General features: G+C 44.3%; 1 pseudogene; it reads right to left on the bottom strand.

The window, feature by feature from the left end:
- Nucleotides 1-14,180: 14,180 nt before the first annotated feature.
- On the bottom strand, nt 14,181-16,170 carry LOC100967414 (olfactory receptor 1D2-like; annotated as a pseudogene).
- Nucleotides 16,171-23,877: the final 7,707 nt, after the last annotated feature.

Below are 23,877 nucleotides of genomic sequence, written 5' to 3'. Positions count from 1 at the left end.
ACTCAGATATCTGCCATGTACAGCCGCCTCCTGGGCACCACCTCCCTGGAGGGGAGCTGGATACAACGTACTTGACTCACCCTCTGACCCCTCACCCTGCGTGGTCTGCCCTTGACTCACCCTCTGACCCCTCACCCTGCGTGGTCTGCCCTTGACTCACCCTCTGACCCCTCACCCTGCGTGGTCTGCCCTTGACTCACCCTCTGACCCCTCACCCTACGTGGTCTGCCCTTGACTCACCCTCTGACCCCTCACCCTGTGTGGTCTGCCCTTGACTCACCCTCTGACCCCTCACCCTGCATGGTCTGCCCTTGACTCACCCTCTGACCCCTCACCCTGCGTGGTCTGCCCTTGACTCACCCTCTGACCCCTCACCCTGCGTGGTCTGCCCTTGACTCACCCTCTGACCCCTCACCCTGCGTGGTCTGCCCAGATACACCACAGTGCCCACTTCCCAGTCACAGCGTGACCACCTGGAGCTCGTGCCTGCTTGCTCTAAACAATCATTTAGAGCTTCCTATGGGAAACTTGCTGGGGTCACACCCTGGACCCCAATAAAGGCTTTAGCCCTAGAGGTCCTCTCTCTTTCAGTCCCCACCTGCTGGCTAAACGTGGGTGTCCTGAATGGCTCCCCACTTCCTGCTGGCCCTGCGAGGCATGGTGCCCTCCTCTCTCTGGGATCTGTGAGTAATCAACTACTCCTGCTATTTCATGTGTGTTATTGCACACACTGTGTCTCACCTGACTGACACACCCGAACCCAACCCTCCTCATCAGGGCTGCCCTAGAGAGTGGCTGTCTTGGTAGGAATAAATTGAACACAGGTCAGACAACAGCTACAAGGGCATCGTCCCCTATATACAAGCTTCCTGTGAAAGGGACATCTGTCACAGGTTGAGCACTTGGGCATGAGGCCACCTGCCAGGATCAAGAAGGATCCTGTGAAAGGTAAACTGTAAACATTCCTTTTATGAGCAACATGCTTGGTGCCCTGTGAGGGCAGGGTTATTGTTTGTAGCCACTCTCCAGAAAGAGATGCCTCAAGACCACATTAGAAAGAAATTACAACACAGGAAGAGAGAGGGCAAGTTCTCTGGAGTCTCTTTTTATAAGGATGCTAATCCCATTGCAAGGGCCCCATCTTCATGACCTCCTTTAACCCTAATTATCTCCCAAAAGCCCTGTCTCCAAAACCATCACAGTAGAAGTTGGGGCTTCAAGATATAAACTTAGGAGGGGACACAAACATTCTGTCCATAGCAGTAGGTGATGTTTAACTCTATTCCAAACTGTTATAGTTTTCCAAGGTGGTTGTATCACTGTACACCCCCAAGAGCAGTGTATGAGAGTTCTGACTGCTCATGTACTCACCAGCACTTGCTAGTGGCATCTTTTTCATTTTAGCCTGACTATATAGTGGTATCTCATTGTAGTTTTAATTTGCATTTCCCGGAAGACAGATGACGTTGAGCACCTTTTCATGTGTTTACGGGCCATTTGTATATATTCCTTTGCAAAATGTCTGCTCAAGTCTCTTGCAAATTAACAACTCAGTCTTAGAAGTCTCTGTGAAACATGCTTATTTGGTAGGAAAGGATACAAGCAGGTCTGAAGACCGTCAAGAATTGCAGTGATGCTGGATGTCCCCAAGTAGACAGAGCAATTTCTTATTCTCCCAGCTGTAAATTAAATTTCATTAAACCTCTAGTTGCCGTATAAACGTAAACTGTCCCTTAGCCACTTGTTCAAGTTAACTCAGCGTAGCCTCTCTTAACTTTCTCCTGGCAAATTTACTTTTCCCAAATGAGGGTTCTACTGGTGGGAAAGGCCCCTGAAAGGCCCAGCTGAATTTTTTCAAACTCAGTTCAGTTATTTCATGTTGGTTAAGAACTTTCATCTCAAGTAATTTACCGGAGGAGAGGCTCTGCATTCTGCTGATATGTTTCTCAATGTTTAGCTGTGGACCTGAGCTGGGGCACAGCCTTGTGCCTTCAGATGGTCCCAGTTGGGAGCAAATTGCTCTACCACCCGTAAGACCTCAGTGTGTCACGTTCCGCTTCATCCCACGGTTCCGATTCTGCAATCATCTTTTACGCTTTTCTTATATGACATTTAACAGAAATTGTCTAATAATATAACAAATAACGACCTGAACCTGTAATCATATTACAGGTTCAGCATATCATTATACCCATGCCAGTTAGTAACACTAATTGAAATCCAAATCTAATCTTATTGAAGAAGACTAAAGCTATTAGGTTTGAGCAACACATTTGTAATCGAGCCAGTTCTAACAAGTGGTCCACACTTACTCTATTCTTATTCACAGTATTATTGACATTATCTTAATACTTTCCATTTCTTGGTTTGGCAATACATCAGTCTGAGAAATATGACTTAGTGGTGCAAATAACACGGACTTATGCTGGTCTTAGTCACCTCCAATGAAGAATCCTATGGGTGGCAACATTTCAATCTTAGCTGCCTGTTTGAGACGATATGATTCTTTTTTCTTCTGAGACGGAGTCTCGCTCTGTTGCCCAGGCTGGAGTGCAGTGGCGCCATCTCGGCTCACTGCAACCTCTGCCTCCTGGGTTCAAGCAATTCTCCTGCCTCAGCCTCCCTAGTAGCTGGGACTATAGGTGCGTGCCACCATGCCCAGCTAATTTTTTGTATTTTTAGTAGAGATGGGGTTTCACCCTTTTAGCCAGGATGGTCTCAACCTCCTGACCCCATGATCTGCCCACCATGGCCTCCCAAAGTGCTGGGATTACAGGCGTGAGCCACCACTCCCAGCCCAATATAATATATTTTAAGCAGGACAAATTCATAAGAGTCTTAAGAGCTCCTTTCATTAACAAACACCAAGTAGCAATAGCTTGTTTAGCAAAGACCAAGTAGCAGCAAATTGTGTTATGTTGATGTCTTGCTACCACAGAATATTCTTTGCAAATATTTCAAGTTAACCTTTAAAGTTTTCCCCTGCAGCTGAATGCCTAAAGCAGCACATTCACAAAGCGCATGATTCTGTGTTGGAGGAACAGAGCCAGGGTGTTCCCAAGGCTTCCAGACACCAGGCAGCTACGACCCACACAGAAGGACAAATCTGAGCAACAATCTTTAAGTTGAGGTAAATGTTTTCTGTCCCAAGAAGGAGAGGTTAATAAATATGGTTAATAAACATACCCATGGATCTTAACATGAAGAGCTTAGATGATGGATTAGAGCGTCAAAGATTAGATAGGTGTAACTTTTGGGTGATCATCCTCCTGACCAAGTGTTCAGAAATATCTTCTGGCTCAGCAGCCACACCTTCACCTATTACATTGCCTCACACTATTACATTGCGTCAATGATGTTTGGATTAAATGCAGGGAGCACAGCATGTGAGATTGTCTGTGTCAGACATTGTCCATCAGTGAGAGTAGTCTTTTAAGAAGCACATACAGGCTGGGCTTGTGGATCACACCTGTAATCCCAGCACTTTGGGGGGCTGAAGAGGGAGGATCACTTGAGCCTAGGAGCTCGGGACCAGCCTGGGCAACATAGTGAGAACCTGTCTCTTAAAAAAAAATACACACACACACACACCCCCCTAAAAATTAGCTGGATGTGGTGGGGGTGGTGTGTGTCTGTAGTCCCAGCTATGCAGGAGGCTGAGGTGGGAGGATTGCTTGAGTCCAGCAGTTGGAGGCTGCAGTGAGCCATGATTATGCCACTATACTCCAGCCTGGGTGATGGAGAGAGACCCTGATTCCAAAAAAGGAAAATCTAAATTAAAAAACAAACAAAAAAAAGCAGCTAAGCGCAGTGTCTTACACCGGTAATCCCAGCACTTTGGGAGGCCGAGGTGGGTGGATCACCTGAGGTCAGAAGTTTGAGACCAGCCTGGTCGACTTGGTGAAACCCAGCCTACACTAAAAATACAAAAATTAGCCAGGTGTGGTGGCACACACCTGTAATGCCAGCTACTTGGGAGGCTGAGGCAGGAGAATCGCTTGAACCTAGTAGGCGGAGGTTGCAGTGAGCCAGGATCCCTCCACTGTGCTCCAGCCTAGGTGACAGGGTGAGACTCTGTCTCAAGAACAAAAACAAAAAAAGCACGCACAGGTATTCAGTAGCTGTTTCTTCTGATGTGTCAAGTGACAGCTCAGGTAAGAAGAACTCATGCTGGCTTTGAAGCCCTAAGCCCTACCAGACCCACTATCTTATAATAACCTATGAATATAGTGAGTGTGGTTTTCAGTGTTCCTGCAAGGGGCTTGCCAAGTTCAGATACAGTTTACCAATCAGGAGTCAGGTTTGTCATAAGCAGTGTTGCCTAGTAGTGAAACTGATGAGTGTTTTTAGCAGGTTACCAAGGCAATCAGAACTATAAATAAGTTGCTTTAGGAACATAGTTGACATGCTTTCTTGGTAGGTAGGGGAACTGCGGTAGTAAGCTAACCCAAGGTCAAATTGTTTTACAGAGATGGATAAAGGATTTTGTTAACTCATTTCCTATCCCTATCATCTATCCCCTTGATCTTTGGTTAATTTTTTTTAATTAAACTTTGATTTTTGAGATAATTGTTGGTTCACATGCTGGTATAATAAATAATCAAAGACATCCTATGTATGCTTCACCCAGCTTCTGCAATGGCAACATCTTGCAAAACTATAGTGTAATAACACACTGCTTATTTTTTTAAATATAGAAAAGAATATAAGTTAATATACTCATGATCACCAGGATTTGAATTATAAAATGGGCCATTAACATCCCACTTATTCCTTAAATAATTAGGTCATTGTGGCCAGGTGCAGTGCCTCAGGTCTGTAATCCCAGCACTTTGGGAGGCCGAGGCGGGAGGATTACTTGAGGCCAGGAGTTAGAGACCAGCCTGGCTAACATGGTAAAACCCTGTCTCTACTAAAAATACAAAAATTAGCCAGGCATGGTGATGTGCACCTGTAATCCCAGCTACTCAGTAGGCTGAGGCAGGAGAATCGCTTGAACCTGGGAGGCGGAGGTTGCAGTGAGCCGAGATTGCGCCACTGTACTCCGTACTCTAGCCTGCCTGGGCAACAGAGCGAGAGTCCACCTCAAAAATTTAAAAAGAATTAAAAAAAAAAAAATTAGCCAGGTGTGGTGGCGCATGCGTGTAGTCCCAGCTACTCGCGAGGCTGAGGCAGGAGAATCACTTGAGCTCAAAGGCAGAGGTTGCAGTGAGCTGAGATCACATCACTCATTCCAGCCTGGGTGACAGAGGGGGACTCTGTTTCAAAAGAAAAAAAAAGAAAGGTCATTGTTTGGGTCAAAATAATTTCATAGTACCCATAGTATTTTTGTAAGCAGTATTATCTAATAGTATGACAGTGCTTAACATGCAAAATGTAGTATTAATTGACAGAAATAACATATCAAACCAGAGTATAGTATCACTTGTTTTCTAAAAATAAATGCTATTGTGTACACTTGAGGATTACAACATATTATGGGATACATATAGCTAGTACAGCAGTTACTGTAGTGAAGCTGATTAACATATCTATCATCTCACGTAGTTACTTTTTTGTGACGAGCAGCTAGAATCTATCGAACACAAATCCCTAGTACATTACAATTGTATTAACCTTAGCCCTCATGTTGTACATTAGATGTCTAGACTCGTTCATCCCACATATCTGCTATTTTGTGTCCTTTGACTCACATCTCCCCATTTCCTCGATCACTTTCATACTTCAGCAAGTGTCTCTTTTAGGTATCTCAAAATTAACATGTTTTTAAAATAGGATATTTTGTCTTATCTCCCAAATCAGTTTTACCCATATTTAAAAAAATAGATTGTATTTTTTAGAGCTGTTTTTAGGTTTACAGGAAAATGGAGCCAGAAGTACAGAGAGTTCTCATAGCCCCTTGTCCCACACACTCACAGCCTACCCGTTAACATCCTGCAAGATTAGTACACTTGAGTGGCCAGGTGCTGTGGCTCATGCCTGTAATCCCAGCACTCTGGGATGCCGAAGGCGGGAGGCTCACTTGAGCCCAGGAATTGGAAACCAGCCTGGGCCAAATGGCGAGACCGCATGTGCTTGTAGTCCCAGGTACTCAGGAGGCTGCAGTGGGAGGATTGCTTGAGCCTGGGAGATCAAAGCTTCGAGAGCAGTGATCAAATCACTGTACTGCAGGCTGGGTGACAGAGCAAGACCCAGGAAAAATAAAAAGAGAGAGGGAGAAAAGAAATAAAGAGAAAGAAAGAGAAGGAAAGGGAAGGAAAAGAAAGAAAGAAAAAGAGAAAGAAAGGAAGGAAGGAAAAAGAGAAAGAAAAAGAAAGAAGGAGAAAAGAGGGAGGGAGGGATAGGGAAGGAAGGAAGGGAGGAAGAAAAAGAAATACAGAGGTACATTTGTTACAACCGAATAACCAACACTGACCTGTCAGCATCACCCGAAGTCCTGTTGACATTAGGACAGGACTTGGTGTTGGCTTACATTTTTTTTGTTTGTTTTTGTTTTTGCTTTTCTGAGACAGAGTCTCGCTCTGTCACCAGGCTGGAGTGCAGGGGCACGATCTCGGCTCACTGCAAGCTCTGCTTCCCGGGTTCAAGCGATTCTCCTGCTTCGGCCTCCCTAGTAGCTGGGACTGCAGGCACACGCCACCACATCCAGATAATTTTTGTATTTTTAGGGTTTCACCATGTTGGCTGGGATGGTCTCGATCTCCTGACCTTGTGATGCGCCTGCCTCGGCCTCCCAAAGTGCTAGAATAATTACAGGCGTGAGCCACCACGCCCGGTGTTGGCTTACTTTTAAAAAAAAACTCAGTTAATGACAACTCTGTCCTTTCAGCTACTCGGGTCAGAAATTTGAGATTCTCTTTGGTCTCTTTTCTCACACTCCATGTTGATCCAGTAATAAAGTAGGATGTTTCCAGATCTGGAAGCACAACTCTCCCCAGTCTGAAAAGAACAAAGTTATGTTCACATCTCGCTGGTTCATATTGTTAAAATACCCAGTCAATATTTTTATAGTCTCTCAAAAGCCTATTTTAATTACTACTTCAGGAAAGCTTTTCTTTTTTTAGTTTGCATCAGCAACATTTTTCCTTACATGGCAGCACAGATCATTGGTTATATTCCAGCCAACTTCGCCAGACTTCTTGCTGGGCTGTTCAGGTTACCGCCATCCACAGAAGCTCAGGCACCTTTGCCACGTTCCCACCCGTGATGCCAGGGTCACATCACACTGAGCAGCTGTTTGAGTCAGGCCATTCTGCCGTCCACCCAGCACTGTGTGCAGCTGGCAGACATCTGCTCTTTCTCTCTTGCATGCCCTGCATGGAGAGTTCTTGGGTGCTTCTCCTAGTGGATTGGAGGTTAGAGAGGACCCGGCCATTTCATATATAGCACACCACACAATGGTGTCCTAGGCCTCCTGCCCTCCTTCCTCTTCGTCTGCATGCCTGGTCCTTTGGGCTTGCACATTGCAGGGTGGGAATGATGGGGGTGAGATGTAGTTGCCAGGTGCCACTCTCCGAGGCTTTCACATGGGGTGAGCCCAAGCGTGACCGGAACCACCTTGTGGTTGCCCCCCATCCTTTTCTTTTTTTTTTTTTGGAAATGGAGTCTTGCTCTGTCACCCAAGCTGGAATGCAGTGGTGTGATCTTGTCTCACTGCAACCTCGGCCTCCCAAGCTCAAGCAATTCTCCCGCCTCAGCCTCCCAGGTAACTGGGATTACAGGCGCCCACCACAACGCCTGGCTAATTTTTATATTTTTAGTAGAGACGAGGTTTCGCCATTTTGGCCAGGCTGGTCTCGAACTCCTGACCTCAGGTGATCCACCCGCCTTGGCCTCCCAAAGTGCTGGGATTAGCACCTTGCCCGGCCCATGATATAGCCTTTATACTGTACTAATGAGGCAATAATTCTTTGTCCTCTTATCTTCAAAGATTGCATGCTTTCCACCTCTGGTCACTATCTGGTCTCACCCACTAATCGGATGAACTGTGGGATCAGTTTGGAGCTCAACTTGCTACTCCATGGATCCCAGAATATAATATCAAAATAATATCAATTCCAGGCTGGGTGCGGTGGCTCACTCCTGTAATCCCAGCACTTTGGGAGGCCAAGGAGGGTGGATTACCTGAGGTCAGGAGTTCAAGACCAGCCTGCCCAGCATGGTGAAACCCCATCTCTACCAAAAAAAATTACAGAAATTAGCTGGGCTTGGTGGCACACACCTGTAATCCCAGCTACTTGGGAGGCTGATGCAGAAGAATTGCTTGAACCTGGAAGGTGGAGGTTGCAGTGAGCTGAGATCACGCCACTGCACTCCAGCCTGGGTGACAGCATGAGACTCCGTCTCAAAAAAAAAACAACAACAAATCAATGCCAAATATTTCTACAAATGTGGGTTAGTTGACAGCAAAGGGTTTCAGCCTGTCTAAAGAGAGTCAGGAGTTTGCTGATGCTGGAGGCCCCAATTAGAGCTGTGGCTTTTTGTTTCCCTAGCCATCAATTCAACTTCATTGAACCTCATAACAGTCTATGAACTTAAACCGCCTTTTGGGCAGATTTACTTATGGTTAACTTCCCTTAGCTTTTTCTTGACAAATTTATTTGTCTTTTCTGGGCATCACAGATGAGAAGCACTCTGAAATGCCTGTTTGGATTGTATACATTAGCAGGTGCATGTGCACTGTTACTGAGTATTTCATGTTGTTTATGAACTTTTACTAGCAATCATTCACTGTGAGCAGGCGCTATGTATGTCCAGTGTTGGCATAGCTTCATGTCCTTCAGGGACCTGAATCACAGCTAGTCTGCCCTGACCCAAATCACAAGGAGTCCTTTGCCCATTTTTATTACATTGTTTGTCTTAAATATTTGTGTGAATTGTTTATATATTCTAGGTAAAAATCCTCCCAGAATACATTATATAAACAATTTTTATATTACATATATTATATATATATACTCGTATTCATTCTCCTGGTCTGTGGCTTGCTTTTGCCTTTTCATTTTCTTAAGGATATCTTTTTTTTTTTTTTAAATTTCCAGACGAAGTCTCACTCTTATCCCCCAGCACAAGAGTGCAATGGCACGATCTCGGCTCACTGCAACCCTGCAACCTCCGCCTCCCGGGTTCAAGCAATTCTCCTGCCTCGGCCTCCTGAGTAGCTGGGATTAGAGGCACCTGCCACCACGCCCGGCTAATTTCTGTATTTTAAGTAGAGACAGGGTTTCACCATGTTGGCCAGGCTGGTCTTGAACTCCTGACCTCAGGTGATCCACCCATCTTGGCCTCCCAAAGTGCTGGGATTACAGGTGTAAGCCACCATGCCAGGCCAAGGATATCTTTTGGTGAAAAGAAAATTTTAATTTTGATAGAGTCCAATTTATCACTTTGTTCTTTGATAGTTAGAAGTTATGTGTCCTATTTAGGAAACCTTTACACCCACTAAGGTTGTAAAGATTTTCTCCTTTGTTTTCTTCTAGAACCTTTACAGTTTTGCCCCTTACATGTGATCCATTTTGAGGTAATGTTCGTGTATGACATGAGGTAGGGATTGAAGTTTACTTTTTCCGCATGTGGAAATCCAGTTGTTCCAGCACCATTTGTTGCAATGACTGCCCTTTTCCTCAATTAATTGCATTGAGGTCTTTGTCAAAAATAAATTATCTAGGCCGGGTGTGGTGGCTCATGCCTGTAATCCCAGCACTTTGGGAGGCCAAGGCCGGTGGATGACTTGAGGTCGGGAGTTTGAGACCAGCATGGACAACATGGTGAAACCCCATCTCCTCTAAAATCTAAAGTATATATATATATACACACACACACACAAAAATTAGCTGGGCGTGATGGCGTATGCCTGTAGTTTCAGCTACTTGGGAGGCCGAGGCAGGAGAATCACTTGAAGCCAGGATGCAGAGATTGCAGTGAGCTGAGATCACGCTATTGCACTCCAGCTTGGGCAACAAAGTGAGATTCTGTCTCAAAAAAATAAAAATTAATTGGACGTCCACTTCTGGCTAGAATGGAGTAACAGTGAACTTATCTTCTGGCTGAAAATGGACAAAATGTATGAGTTGATGGTTTTAGGACACTGGGCATCAAACGGTAAAGGACAGTAATTCCTGAGAAAAAGGAAAGAAATGAAGTGAGCCCTCCACTTGCATCAACTGATGAGAGTCCCTTAAATGCCTGGCTCCAAAAAGGGGACAAAAAAGGGCTTTATCTCTTTAAGGGTTTGGAGAAGCTACTGTAGCAAAGTGGGATGAAACCAAGGCTGATGTCTGCTTTGGTCCCTCAGAATACTATTCAGATCACCCAATACGTATTATACAATCCCCAGATTTGCAAGACAAGGTCCCGGCTTTCTGATCTGGCAGTAGCCTGACCCTCCAGTGGGGCTGAGAAATGGGGGGAGGAGGGGTGGTAGCTGATTATACATGCTGCTCTTGTACCAAAGCGCAGTAGCCTCCCGCTTCGTGAAGCACTCCACTGGTTGTTCTAAGGGTCCAATCAGGTTCCAGGATTCCAAAATCATTGATTCCATTTGCTCTTTCAAGGTCAGTCATTGCTTTGGTGGGGGTGCTGACCCTGGAGATCTCTACTCTGCCCTTTTGCATGATATCCCTCTCTCCATTCTGGCTTGCCCTGTAGAACTACTTCCTCAAGCCTACCACCAACGTGCTGCTCCATCGTCTATCACCGCTGGGCCTTCCTCCTCAGTCAGGCAAACTGGAAGGAACATGTAAGTGACAGGCTTCTGTGTACTACCCTCAGTGTTTTTGTAGTTTTTAAATAAATGAAACTGCTTTTTTTCTGATTATAAGAGAAAAAACACTCCCTTAAAATATTTGGATGCAAAAACTTTATATGAAAATTACCCTTTGCTAAGAGATACTCATCCTTAAGATTTTATATATAACTATTAACATTTTTCTGTGCATGATTATGTGTACAGAGTCGTTTATTTTGTCCTTTTACTTGCTTTTTTAAAAAACTGAGTGTATCTTTGACATCTTTCCATGTTAGTAAGTATAGATTGTCATGATTTTTAAGAACAAAATAATAATTTATTTAACGCTTCCCAAAGCAATGGACATCTAAATCTTTTCTTTTTATTATTATCAATATCGTATAATGAACGTCGTAACAACTTGTTATGTTTCTTTAATGATAAATTCCTAAAATATGATTTGTTGAGCCAGGTTTTTTTGGCTTTGGTAAAAATTGCTACATTTTCTTTCAGAAAGTTTGTCCCAGTTTACTCTCCCGTTGAAAGTGGAGAGGTCCCTTATCCCCCCTGGCAGGACATGCAGCAGGAGTATGGCTGCTCCAGCCCGTAGGGGGAGCATGCAGACGGGCAGATGCAGAGGCTGTGGGGAGTGCTTTTGGGCTCTCCCACCATGGGCTCACCACCATGGCGGTGCCTAGGGTGGGGTGTCTACGACTCCTGAAGCCCATGTGGACATGTGTTACAGTGTGTTCTTTAAGCTTTTCCATCTGCAGACGGCTTGTGTTAATCAGCTCAATAAACCCTCTGCCTTTTTGCAAGGGAAGGGGGCCAGTGTGACAGCCTGAGTTCTTGCCCAGTGTACCAGAAAAATCAGATCACACGTGGGCTGAAAGGATGAGTGCACGGTTTTACTGTGTGGCGGAGGTGGCTCTCAGTGCGATGGATGGGGAGCTGGAAGTGGGGATGGAGTGAGAAGGTGGTCTTCCCCTACAGTCAGCCCGACCATCCGCGGCTGAACTCCCCTCAGTGTCTAGACGTCCTCTTCTCCCTTTCTCTGCTGTGTCATTCCACCATTGCTGGTCTGCTGGTGTTTGCTGGTCTGTTCCTCTGCTCCTCTTGACATTCAGCCACTTCTGTCTGTACCCCCTAAGGTCTTGGGTTTATATGGGCACAGGATGGGGGGCATGGAGGGCCAAAAGGCAACTTTTTGGGCATGAAAACAGAAATGCCTGTCCTCACTTAGGGCTGCAGGTCTTCAGGCTGGAGGGTGGGTCCTTTGCCAGGGAGCCACCCTCTTCTACCCAGTATTTCCCTGTCTCCTGTTTTTATCACCATCAATCACAGTTTGATTAACCTTTGATTCACACCTTAAGTGCCTGCTTCACCACTCCAAGCATACTGGATATTCTCAATTATAAAACTATCACATCAGGGCTGGGTGAGGTGGCTCACGCCTGTAATCCCAGCACTTTGGGAGGCCGAGGTGGGCAGATCACTTGAAGTCAGGAGTTCGAGACCAGCCTGGCTAACATGGTGAAACTCTGTCTCTACCAAAAATACAAAAACAAACAAACAATCACATCGGGATAAACATGTTCCCAGGGTTTGTTTTAATCAGGTGTGGTAAGACACACAGACACAGAAATGACTGCCTTGAAGGAAGAAGTTTTTATATCACAGATTGCTAGAAACAGGAGGCACAGCATGCCACGGTGGGCCACATGGGAAGTACTAGCGTTGGTCAGGAGGTAGAGGAAGCAAGAAGAAAACATGAGGAAGATCCTTTGTTATGGTTTCTGCAGTTAGGAATGGGAGAGGCAGGCTACACAGGTTTAGGATTGGCTGGTTTGAGTAATTTCAGTGAGCTCTGGGCATAGGATCTGTACCTAGTGGCCTGCTACCTGGACCTGGGATGATTATGGAACGGGAGTGTTGGCCCAGAGTGAGGAGCTGGGAGTGGTCTGGGTTCTGGAATGATGAGCTCGCATGTCAAAGGCACCACCCTGGTTGAGTTGTTTGCTATCTCTAGGAATTACCTAACTCTCAGAGGCACAGTCCCTCTCCCATTATAGAGGTCCTCAATGTCAGAACATCAGACTAAGAAAGCATAGCAATTAAAAAGTCTCTTGCAGCTGATTTTTTACAAATTGTATTGATTTAGCCCTTGATATTGGACCTAGAAATATATGTTCCACAAAACCTTGTGAAATATTTGCTATTTTACTATATGCTTCATTGTCTCCTTTATTACATTTGGGGTATTTTGGTGCTTTATTTTAAGAGCAGTTTATATCAATAGTACAATGTGCAAAATTTTAACAGTATAAGTTTTCCCCATATTAAGTTCCCACAGAGGGGCTGGGCGCGGTGGCTCATGCCTATAATCCCAGCACTTTGGGAGGCCAAGGCAGGCAGATTATCTGAGATCAGGAGTTTGCAACCAGCCTGGCCAACATGGTGAAACCTGGTCTCTACTAAAAGCACAAAAATTAGCCGGGCATGGTGGCGTGCACCTGTAATCCCAGCTACTTGGGAGGCTGAGGCAGGAGAATCACTTGAACCCATGAGGCAGAGGTTGCGGTGAGCCAAGATCGTGCCACTGCACTCCAGCCTGGGCAACAAGAGTGAAACTCTGTCACAAACAAACAAAACACAGAGGTTCCCACAGAGGAAAAACAAATCTCAAATAAAATCTACTCCTCCTTAAAAAAATTATAGTCTCACAAAAAGTTAATGCCACTAAATCTGCCCATCACTTTTTCTCACACTGCTTGTCTCCACCAGAAGGAACCTCACTCTGATGTTTGGGAGAACTGCGGGATTTGTCTTCAGATTCTGTAGCCTCAGGAGTGTGGAAACCCGTCTGGTTTGTCTCCTAATACACGATCAGTCCAGAGGGAATCCATGTACAAAACTCCTAATATAACAATATGACCTCACATCTGTGAATGTGGCAAAATAAGTCAGGTATTGCATTTCTTCCCTTTGTTTGTCCATTATCCACTTCCTTCTCATCCTTTCTAAGATAATCTATATTTTATTGGAAGTGGCGATGTATCTAACTCTAACAAACAAGTGAACAAACAACAGCAACATATGACAACAACCTTTCCCAGCCTGCGTGGCAGGCAGGTGGCCATTGAGATGTGAAAAGAAGATGCTGAGTGGTGATTCTGGGAAATCCCTGGAAAGTGATAAACTTCTTTTGCCCTTCCTCTCCTCATCCTTCCACTGAGACAGGACAAGGTGGTGGGATCCCCAGCAGCCATTTTGGAAACACAGGGATGAAAGCCTCACTCTATGGCTGGGGGAGGAGGGATCTAGAAGGAGCCACGTTTCTGGCGTTGGACTTCCCATTCTGGAATTGTCATTATGGAAGACAAAAATAAACCCGTCTTGTTTAAATAGATGTAATTGGGATTTTCTGTTACCTGCAGCTGATTTAGATTCCCAGAGATAGGCATATCTCTTCTAATAATAGTAAAATTCTCTTCTAATTCTTCTCCCACTTTCAGTTTTTTTTTCCCTTCTCTAAAAATAGTCTAAATTGGTGTGTGGAAGGAAGTGGTGTTGAGGTGACGTCCAGAGTCGGGTTCTGTTTCCTCCTATCTTGAACCTCCCCAGACATCGGCCCAGCACTCACCAGCACCATGATGGGTGTGAGCCCCTACTGAAGAGCCTTCTCACGGCCTCCTGGACCTCCTTGTTCATCAGACTGTAGATGAAGGGGTTTAGCATAGAGGTCACCACAGTGTACATGATAGTTGCTATGGTGTCCTGGGCTGAGAAGGAGTCTGGGGGTCATATGCAGATCCCCAGGACAGTTCCATAGAACAGGGTGACCAGAGACAGGTGGGAGCTACATATGGAACATGCCTTGCGCCTTCTTGTAGGAGATGGAATCCGGAGGATGGCTGCAGCAATGCGGATGTAGGAGACCAAGATGAGCGCACAGGGAGCCGGGAACAGGACCACAGCCCCCAGGAACACATGCTGATTGACATGTATGTGAGCAGGCAATCTTCATGAGCAGGTAGGCGTCACGGTAGAAGTGTGAAACCTGGGCGGAGGAGCAGAAGGCCAGTCTGCTCATGATGACCGTGTGGACCAGGCAGATGAGGCTGGAGCCTGCTCACGCTAGCACGGCCAGCCCCTGACAGAGCTGGGGGTGATGATGGAGCAGTACTGCAGGGCGCTGCAGATGGCCACATAGTGGTCCAGTGCCATGATGGCCAGCAGAAAGGTGTCCACGTTGGCAAAGGAGATGAGGAAGTACGTCTGAGTCAGGCACTGGGGATAAGAGATCGTCCATAGGCCGGGCGAGGTGGCTCACACCTGTAATCCCAGCACTTTGGGAGGCCGAGGCGGGCAGATCATGAGGTCAGGAGATGGAGACCATCCTGGCTAACACGGTGAAACCCCGTCTCTACTAAAAATACAAAAAAAAAAAAAAGTTAGCTAGGCATGGTGGCAGGCACCTGTAGTCCCAGCTACTCGGGAGGCTGTGGCAGGAGAATGGCGTGAACCCGGGAGGTGGAGCTTGCAGTGAGCTGAGATCGGGCCACTGCACTCCAGCCTGGGTGACAGAGCAAGACAGTCTCAAAAAAAAAAAAAAAGAGATCATCCATGTTCCTGCCACATGGTTGACCAGGAGCTTGGGGATCAGGTTGGTGATGAAGCAGATGTTGACAAAGGAAAGATGAGTGAAGAAGTACGTGGGGGTGTGCAGGCGAGGGTTGGAGCCGATGCCCAGGATGATGGGTGTGTTTCCAGCCTCAGTGACTAAGTGCATACACAGGAAGAGCCAGAAGAGGGCCTGCTGCTTCCCTGAGTCACTGGTGATGCCGAGCAAGAGGAACTCGCCAACTCCTGTCTCATTCTCTTTACCCCTGGACATCCCACTACAGCTCAGGGAGGTAGCAGGCTACACAGACCACAGGGGAAAATCACTTAGCAGAGTCTGGGCTTGCTTTATGTTCAGAATCAGATTGCAGAATCAGAGGCGGAGGTTGCAGTGAGCTGAGACCTCACCACTGCACTCCAGCCTGCTGACAGAGCGAGACTCCGTCTAAAATAAATAAATAAATAAATAAGAAAGTAAGGGTTGTTTCAGGAAGTTTATTTTTCAGGTTCATTGCAGCCCTAATTTTCAGTCTCTGGTGATAAGGGACTATTTTCTTGCCATGTCACTGGGAGGAATCTTTATGGCTGGCTGCATGCAGGGAGAGACAGGTCAGCTAGCCCTCTCTGAAGCTACAATTTCTCCAATGTTTTTCATTCAAAATAATCAATATACCGATTAAGCATATTTGGGGATAGCACGTCCTCGACTCCGTTAACTACCATTATGGTTTTGGGGGAAGAACCCCAGAGAGGTGAAATATTTTTATCATACCAGAGGTACGTGATTATCAGCATGACTTATCACTGATAATGTTAACCTTCCTCACTTGTTTAGGGTAATGTTTCCCAGGCTTTTCCACTGTAAAGTTTGTTTTTTCCCATATTCTATACTTTGTTCGTTGGAAGCAAGTCACTAAGTCCAGCCCATCCTCAAGTGGGAGGAGAGGATTAAGCTTCACCTTCTGGTGGGTGGGTTTGGGGGTGGGAAAAGTGTTCACAGATATTACTTGGAATTCTTCTGTAAGGAAAATTTGTTTCTTCTCCCACACTGATTTATTTAATCATCTGTTTTCATCAGTATGGACTCGCTTATATTTATTTCATACTTTGGGTTATAATCCGATGTGAAGGTCTTCAAAAAGTTCATGGAAAGTATGTATTAATATTATGAAAAAAACTATACACGGATTTCAAGCATTTTTTCGCATCAAAATAAACTCATACTAACATGTTATAACATGTCTGAACAGAATCTAGTTTGAGGCACTAGGAAGGATAAGACGTCAGTTTGAAAAGAGCCCCTATCAGAAAAACATAAATTCTGCTAAATTTGAAACAGGGACAAACATTAAATTAGTGGAACAGAAACATCAAATTGAAGCTTGGGTGGAAGAATGGTGAAATCATTGATGCTTTTTGAAACGTTTATGAGGACAATGCCCCAAAGAAATTAGCAGTTTACAAATGGATACATTGTTTTAAGAAGGGAGGAGATGAGATGATGTTTAAAATGAAGCTTGCAGTGGCAGACTATCTGCATCAATTTGCAAGAAAAAAATTCATCTTGGTCTTGCCTTAATAGAAGAGGACTGGCAATTAACAGCAAAAGCAATAGCCAGCACCATAGATATCTCAACTGTTTCAGCTTACACAATTCTGACTGAAAAAGTTAAGAAAACTTTCTACTCGATGAGTGCCAAAACCATTGCACCCTGATCAGCTGCAGACAAGAGCAGAGATTTTCATGGAAATTTTAGACAAGTGGGATGAAGATCCTGAAGCATTTCTTTGAAGACATGTAACCGGAGATGGAACGTGGCTTCACCAGTACAATCCTGAAGACAAAGCACAATCAAAGCAATGGCTACCAAGCGGCGGAAGGGGTCTAGTCAAAGCAAAAGCAGACCAGTCAAGAGCAACTGGTTTTTGGAGATACTCAAGGCATTTTGCTTGTTGACTTTCTGGAGGGCCAATGAACAATAATGTGCTTATTATGAGAGTGTTTTCAGAAAGTTGGCCAAAGCTTTAGCAGAAAGCTAAAAAAAAAAAAAAAAAAAGCTTTAGCCCAGGAAAGCTTAACCATAGAGTCCTTCTCCACCACGACAATGCTCCTGCTCATTCCTCTCATCAAACAAGGGCAATTTTGCAAGTTTTGCTCTTGTGCAATGGCGCACTCTTGGCTCACCACAACCTCCGACTCCCAGGTTCAAGTAATTCTTCTGCCTCAGCCTCCTGAGTAGCTGGGATTACAGACATGTGCCACCATGCTCGGCTAATTTTGTATTTTTGGTAGAGTCAGGGTTTCTCCATGTTAGTCAGGCTAGTCTTGAACTCCCGACCTCAGGTCATCCATCCACCTCAGCCTCCCAAAGTGCTGGGATCACAGGCATGAGCCACTGCACCTGGCCTTGCAAATGTTTCTATTGGAAATCATTAGGCATTCACCTTACAGTTCTCATTTGGCTCCTTCTATTTTTTTTGTTTTCTAATCTTACAAAAATCTTTAAAGGGCACCCATTTTTTCTTCCATTAATAACGTAAAAAATGCTACGTTATCACAGTTGAATTCCCAGGACCCTCAGTTCTTTAGGGATGGACTAAATGGCTGGCATCATCACTTATAAAAGTGTCTTGAACTTGATGGAGCGTCTGTTAAGAAATAAAGTTTGTATTTTTAATTTTTACCTTTCTTACTTTTTTTTTTTTTGAGACGGAGTTTTGCTCTTGTTGTCCAGGCTGGAGTGCAATGGTGCAATCTTGGCTCACTGCAACCTCTGCCTCCTGGGTTTAAGCCACTCTCCTGCCTCAGCCTCTCAAGTAGCTGGGATTACAGGCTCGTGCCACCACGCCTGGCTAATTCTGTATTTTTAGTACAGAGGGGATTTCTCCATGTTGATCAGGCTGGTCTCGAGCTCTTGACCTCAGGTATTCCGCCCACCTCTGCCTCCCAAAGTGCTGGGATTACAGGCGTGAGCCACTGTGCCCAGCCCTAATTTTTATCTTTCAATTGCGTTTTTTCCATGAACTTTTTAAAGCCCCTTATACTACTCTGTTTATTGCTTGAATTGTTCCAGTTTTGACCATTGGTAGCTTTTTTACATTGGCTGCTGTATCTCTTTGACATGTACCCATCCTCTGTTCTGGTTTCTGTTTCTTCATTGTTGGTTTTTTTCTTTTTTTTCTTTGAGGCAGAGTCTCACTCTGTCTCCCAGGCTGGAGTGCAGTGGTGCAATCTTGGCTCACTGCAACCTCCGCCTCCCAGGTTCAAGTGATTCTCCTGCCTCAGCCTCTCAAGTAACTGGGATTACAGGCACCCATCACCACGCCCAGCTAATTTTTGTATTTTTAGTACAGATGGGGTTTCGCCATGTTGGCCACACTGGTCTTGAACTCCTGACCTCAGGTGATCTGCCCGCCTCGGCCTCCCAGAGTGCTGGGATTACAGGCATGAGCCACTGCACCTGGCCTGTTGGTTTTTTTAGTGCTTTCTTACTTTCTTACACTACGAGATGCCCCAGGCTCATCTTACGCTTTCCCTGCCTCAGGCCTAGAATCAGCCATTTATTCAAGGAGCCCAAACCAGTAATTTTTGACCAGCAACACAATAAACATGAAGTTCAGAGCAGCTAAAAGATGACCTGTTTGAAAATAGGCTCAGCATACAAAAATTAGCTAGGCATGGTGGCGGGCACCTGTAACTCCAGCTACTTGGAAGGCTGAGGCACAAGAACTGCTGGAACCTGGGAGGTGGAGGTTGCAGTGAGCCGAGATTGTGCCACTGCACTCCAGTCTGGCTAATTAGTAAAAAAAATTTTTTTTAAGATGGAGTCTTACTATGTTGCCCAGGCTGGTCTCACACTCTTGGGCTCAAGCAGTCCTTCAACCTGGGCCTCCCAAAGTGCTGGGATTACAGACATGAGATACTGTACCCAGCCTCATTTTTTTTTGCATATGGATATCCAGTTGTTTTAGCACAATTTGTTGAAAAGATTGCTTTCTCCACTGAATTACCTTTGCACCTTTCTCAAAATTGATTGTTTGCTTCAATAGCAGTTAGCACACCTAGTACCCAGATCTTGGTTTTTAAAACCATTCTTCAGTAAAACAATCTAGAGCTCCTTGAAGTGGCTGATTTTAGGACTGAGGCAGGAAATACACAAGATGAGCCTGGAACATCTTGTAGCACCAGAAAGTAAGGAAGTACTGAAGAAAGAAAACCGTATTTGATGGGGTTACATGACAGGAGCCGACTGAAAGAGCTCCCAATGGTCAAAGCTGGAACAACTGGAGGAGCAGAATAAAGAGAGTAGTATTGGATTATAACCCAGAGTATACAGTAAATATCCATGAGTTCATACTCATGGATATTTTGGTAAAAGTTTCTTACGCAGTTGGAAAGAATGTGTATTCTGTTGTGTTGGGGTGGAGTATTCTATAAATGTCAGGTTAAGTTGGTTGATAATGCTGTTCAAGTATACTATATCCTGCTCATTATCTGGAAGACAATGAAATCTCTGGAAGATTGGGAGAGGGAGATTGAAATCTTGTTATAATTATAAATGTGTCTATTCCTCTGTGCTGTTCTATTAGATTTTTCTTCATCTATTTTGAAGCTCTGTTATTAGATGTGTTGAAGTCAGATAAAATAAAGAGATGAATCTCTAAATTTAAAGTGTTTTATTTTGGAAGCAAGAATTGCAGTTGGGGCATACACACAGACCAGGTGGGTTTTGGTATGTCTGAAGAACAAAGAGAAGGTTAGAGGTGTTATGAAAAAGAGAAATGTTACATATTGTTTTGCAAGAAAGTACATTGTCACTGGTAAGGTTCCGGGGAGCTGGCAAGTTCTGATTGGTGAGTGATGGCGGTGGGTCAAACTAGTTTTAGAGTTGTACCAGGTTATTTTAACAGCTAATTAGATAAACTGGCTTCAGTTTACAACAGCTAGGCTTGCAGAGAATTCATTCTTGGAGCAATGTTATGTGCCCTGATTGCTTTTATTTCTCTGGCCTCTTGACTCTGTTTTAGTTGGGTATGACAAGAATAACCCAATTTGTATGATCAACTTTCACAGATGTGTAAATATTTGGGATTGTTACATTCTCTTGATTAATTGACCCCTTTATCATCATCAGATGACCTTATTTATCCCTGGTAATATTTCTTGCTCTAAAGTTTACATTGTCTGATATTACAATAGACACTCTTTTTGATGAGTGTTAGCGTGGTATATCTTTTTCCACTGTTTGATTTTGATAGGTATATTTGAAGTGCATTTATTGTAGGGAATATAAAATTGGGTCTTACTTTTTAAAATCAAATCTTAAAATCAATCTCTGCTTTTGTTTATTTATTTTGAGATGGAGTCTCATTCTGTTGTCCAGGTTGGAGTGCAATGGTGCGATCTTGGCTCACTGCAACCGCTGCCTCCCTGGTTCAAGCAATTCTGTTGCCTCAGCCTCCTGAGTAGCTGAGATTGCAGGCACCCACCACCACGCCCGGCTAATTTTTGTATTTTTTTTAGTAGAGATGGGGTTTCATCATGTTGGCCAGGCTGGTCTCGAACTCCTGACCTCAGGTGATCCGCCCTCCTCTGCCTCCCAAAGTGCTGGGATTACAGGCGTGAGCCACTAAGCCCAGCCCAATCTCTGTTTTTTAATTAGGATATTCAGACTATTTACATTTGATGTGATTATTCATATAGTTAGGATTGAGTCTACAAACCCTGCAACGTGTTGTCTGTTGGCTCCATCTGTTGGTTGTTCTATGTTTTCTCTTGGTCTAACTTCCTTTGGATTAATTGAATATTTTTAATGTTTTCATTTGATCTCCTTTGTTGACTTATTAGCTATAACTATTTCTCTTGTTCTTTTAGTGGTTGCCTTAGGGTTTATTATATACTTCTTCAGCTTATCGGTCTATCTGCAAGTGATGTTATACCATCTCCTGTATAAGAACCTTACTGTGTTATATTTCTATTTCTTCTCTCTCAGACTTTAAGCTGTATCGTCTTATTCATGTTACAAACACTATATGGCATTATTATTATTTTTGTTTACATTCATCTGTCTTTTGCAGTTATTATTATTATTTTTTTTGACGTAGAGTTTCACTCTTGTCATCCAAGCTAGAGTGCAATGGTGTGATCTTGGCTCACTGCAACCTCCGCCTCCCAGATTCAAGTGACTCTCCTGTCTCAGCCTCCTGAGTAGCTGGGATTACAGACGTGCCACCACGCCCAGCTAATTTTTTTTTTTTTCAGTAGAGATGGGGTTTCACTATGTTGGCCAGGCTGGTCTCAATCTCCTGACCTCAGGTGATCCACCTGCCTTGGCCTCCCAAAGTGCTGGGATTATAGGCATGAGCCACTGTGCCCAGCCTCTTTTACAGATTTTTAAATAAGAAAACAGTCATATATTCATCTGTGCAGTTATCGATTCTGGTGTTCTTCATTCCTTTGTATAGATGTGCATTTTCATATAGGGTCATTTTTCTTCTACCTGAAAGACTTCCTTTAACATTTCTTTTAGTGCAGGTCTGCTGGTAGTAAATTCTTTCAGCATTTCTTTTTCTGACAGTCTGTTTCACATTGGATTTGTTTTATACTGGATTTAGAATTCTACACTGACAGTTTCTTTTTCTTTCAGTACTTTAAAGCTATTGCCCTCCTGTATTATCACTTGCATGGTTTCTGATGACCAATCTGTTGTCATCCGTGTCCTTGTTTCTCTATATGCAGTGCCTTTTTTCTCTCTGGTTACTTGTGTTTTCTCACTGATTTTGCACTCTCTTATTATTAGGTGGCTTCTTTTAGTAAGGAAACTTCATTACTTGTGCTTGGGTTTCTTGATCTTCCTATATCTGTGAATTTGTAAGTTTCTATTTTTCTTTTTTTTTTTTTTTTTTGAGATGGAGTCTTGCTCTGGCCCAGGCTGGAGTGCAGTGGTGCGATCTTGGCTCACCACAACCTCCACCTCCCGGGTTCAAGTGATTCTCCTGCCTCAGCCTCCTGAGTAGCTGGGACTACAGGCGCGTGCCACCATGCCTGGCTAATTTTTGTATTTTTAGTAGAGATGGGGTTTCACTATGTTGGCCAGGCTGGTCTTGAACTCCTGACCTCATGATCCGCCCGCCTTGGCCTCCCAAAGTGCTGGGATTACAGGCATGTGCCACCGTGCCTAGCTGAATTTGTATGTTTCATAAAAATCTGAACAATTACTATTTTTCTGTACCCCTTGCTCCCTCTTTCCATTTGCACATATATTAGGCTGTCTGATGCTGTCACACAGCTCACTGATAACTGTTTTTGAAAATTATTTTGTTCTCTGTTTTATTTTGGATAATATATATCGCTGTCTTCAAGTTCACTGATCTTTCCTTCTGCAATGTCTAATTTGCCGTTAATCTCATCCACTGTTTTTTCACCTTAGTGATTATATTTTTCATCTTTAGAAGTATGATTTGGGTCTTTAAAAAATATCATCCATTGGAGTTAGAGCTGAAAAAAAGAAAAAATAAAAATATCATCTCTGTCTCTTCTTAACTTTTTGAACATATGGACTACAGTTATAGTAACTGTTTTTGATGTTCTTGTCTGCTAATTCTAACATCTGTGCCATTTCTGGATCAGTTTAAGGTGACTGATTTCCCCCTCGTTGTGGGTCTTTTCTTGCCGTTTTGTGTGCTGTTAGTTCAACTGGATGCTAGATACTGTGGATTTTACCTTGTGTTGCTGGGTATTTTATTACTCCTATAAATATTCTTTAGCTTGTTCTGGGATGTAGTTAAGCTGCTTAGAAGAAGCTTGATCCTTTCAGGTCTGGCTGTCAAGATTTGTTAGGTCAGAACAGAGCAACATTTTTTTCCCTAGGGCTAATTATTCCCTATCACTGAGGCAAGAGCTTTTTGCTTCTACCACCAGCGTCCCTGAATTATTAGGTTTCTAGTCCGGCTGGTAGAACAGGTGCCCTTCTCAGCCCTCTGTGAACCCAGGTGCTGTTCTCACTAGTCCTTTCCGATCATTCCTTCTCTGATCTCTGGTAGTTTCCTGACACGCTTGCACTGATCAGTACTCAAACAGACCCTCCACAGAAGTCTGGAGTTTTCTCCTTTCCTGCTTTCTGTTGCCTGTTACTCTGTCTTGTGAACACCCGCTGCCTGGGCCTCCTCAGTTCAGGGAGCCTGCCCTCCTCCTCGTTTCCTCTCCCTATGCCTAGGCACTTGCTTGAGGTGGTGTGCCGGGCAGTCACAGGGCTGCCACAGGGATCATTAGCTTTTATTGCCTCAAGCCCACTGGCCTGAGAGCTGTTGTTTCCTGTATTTTTTCAGGATTTGGGTTGTGCCAAGTGGGAAGGTAAATCTGTTTCCTTTTACTCCATCTGCTAGAAGCAGAAGTGTCCACTGACTTTTAATATTTTTCTTTCAGAACCCACATTAGAAGAAACCCTTCCTCTGTAACAACAACCGACAGCTTGACAAAGTGTGTTCCCATTGTTGTGTCACTCCTCTGCTTTTCAAAGCAAGCCTGC

Source organism: Pan paniscus, chromosome 4 (assembly GCF_029289425.2).
Source record: "Pan paniscus chromosome 4, NHGRI_mPanPan1-v2.0_pri, whole genome shotgun sequence".
NCBI classification, from domain to species: Eukaryota; Metazoa; Chordata; class Mammalia; order Primates; family Hominidae; genus Pan; species Pan paniscus.
This window is presented reverse-complemented; position numbering and strand designations above follow the sequence as displayed.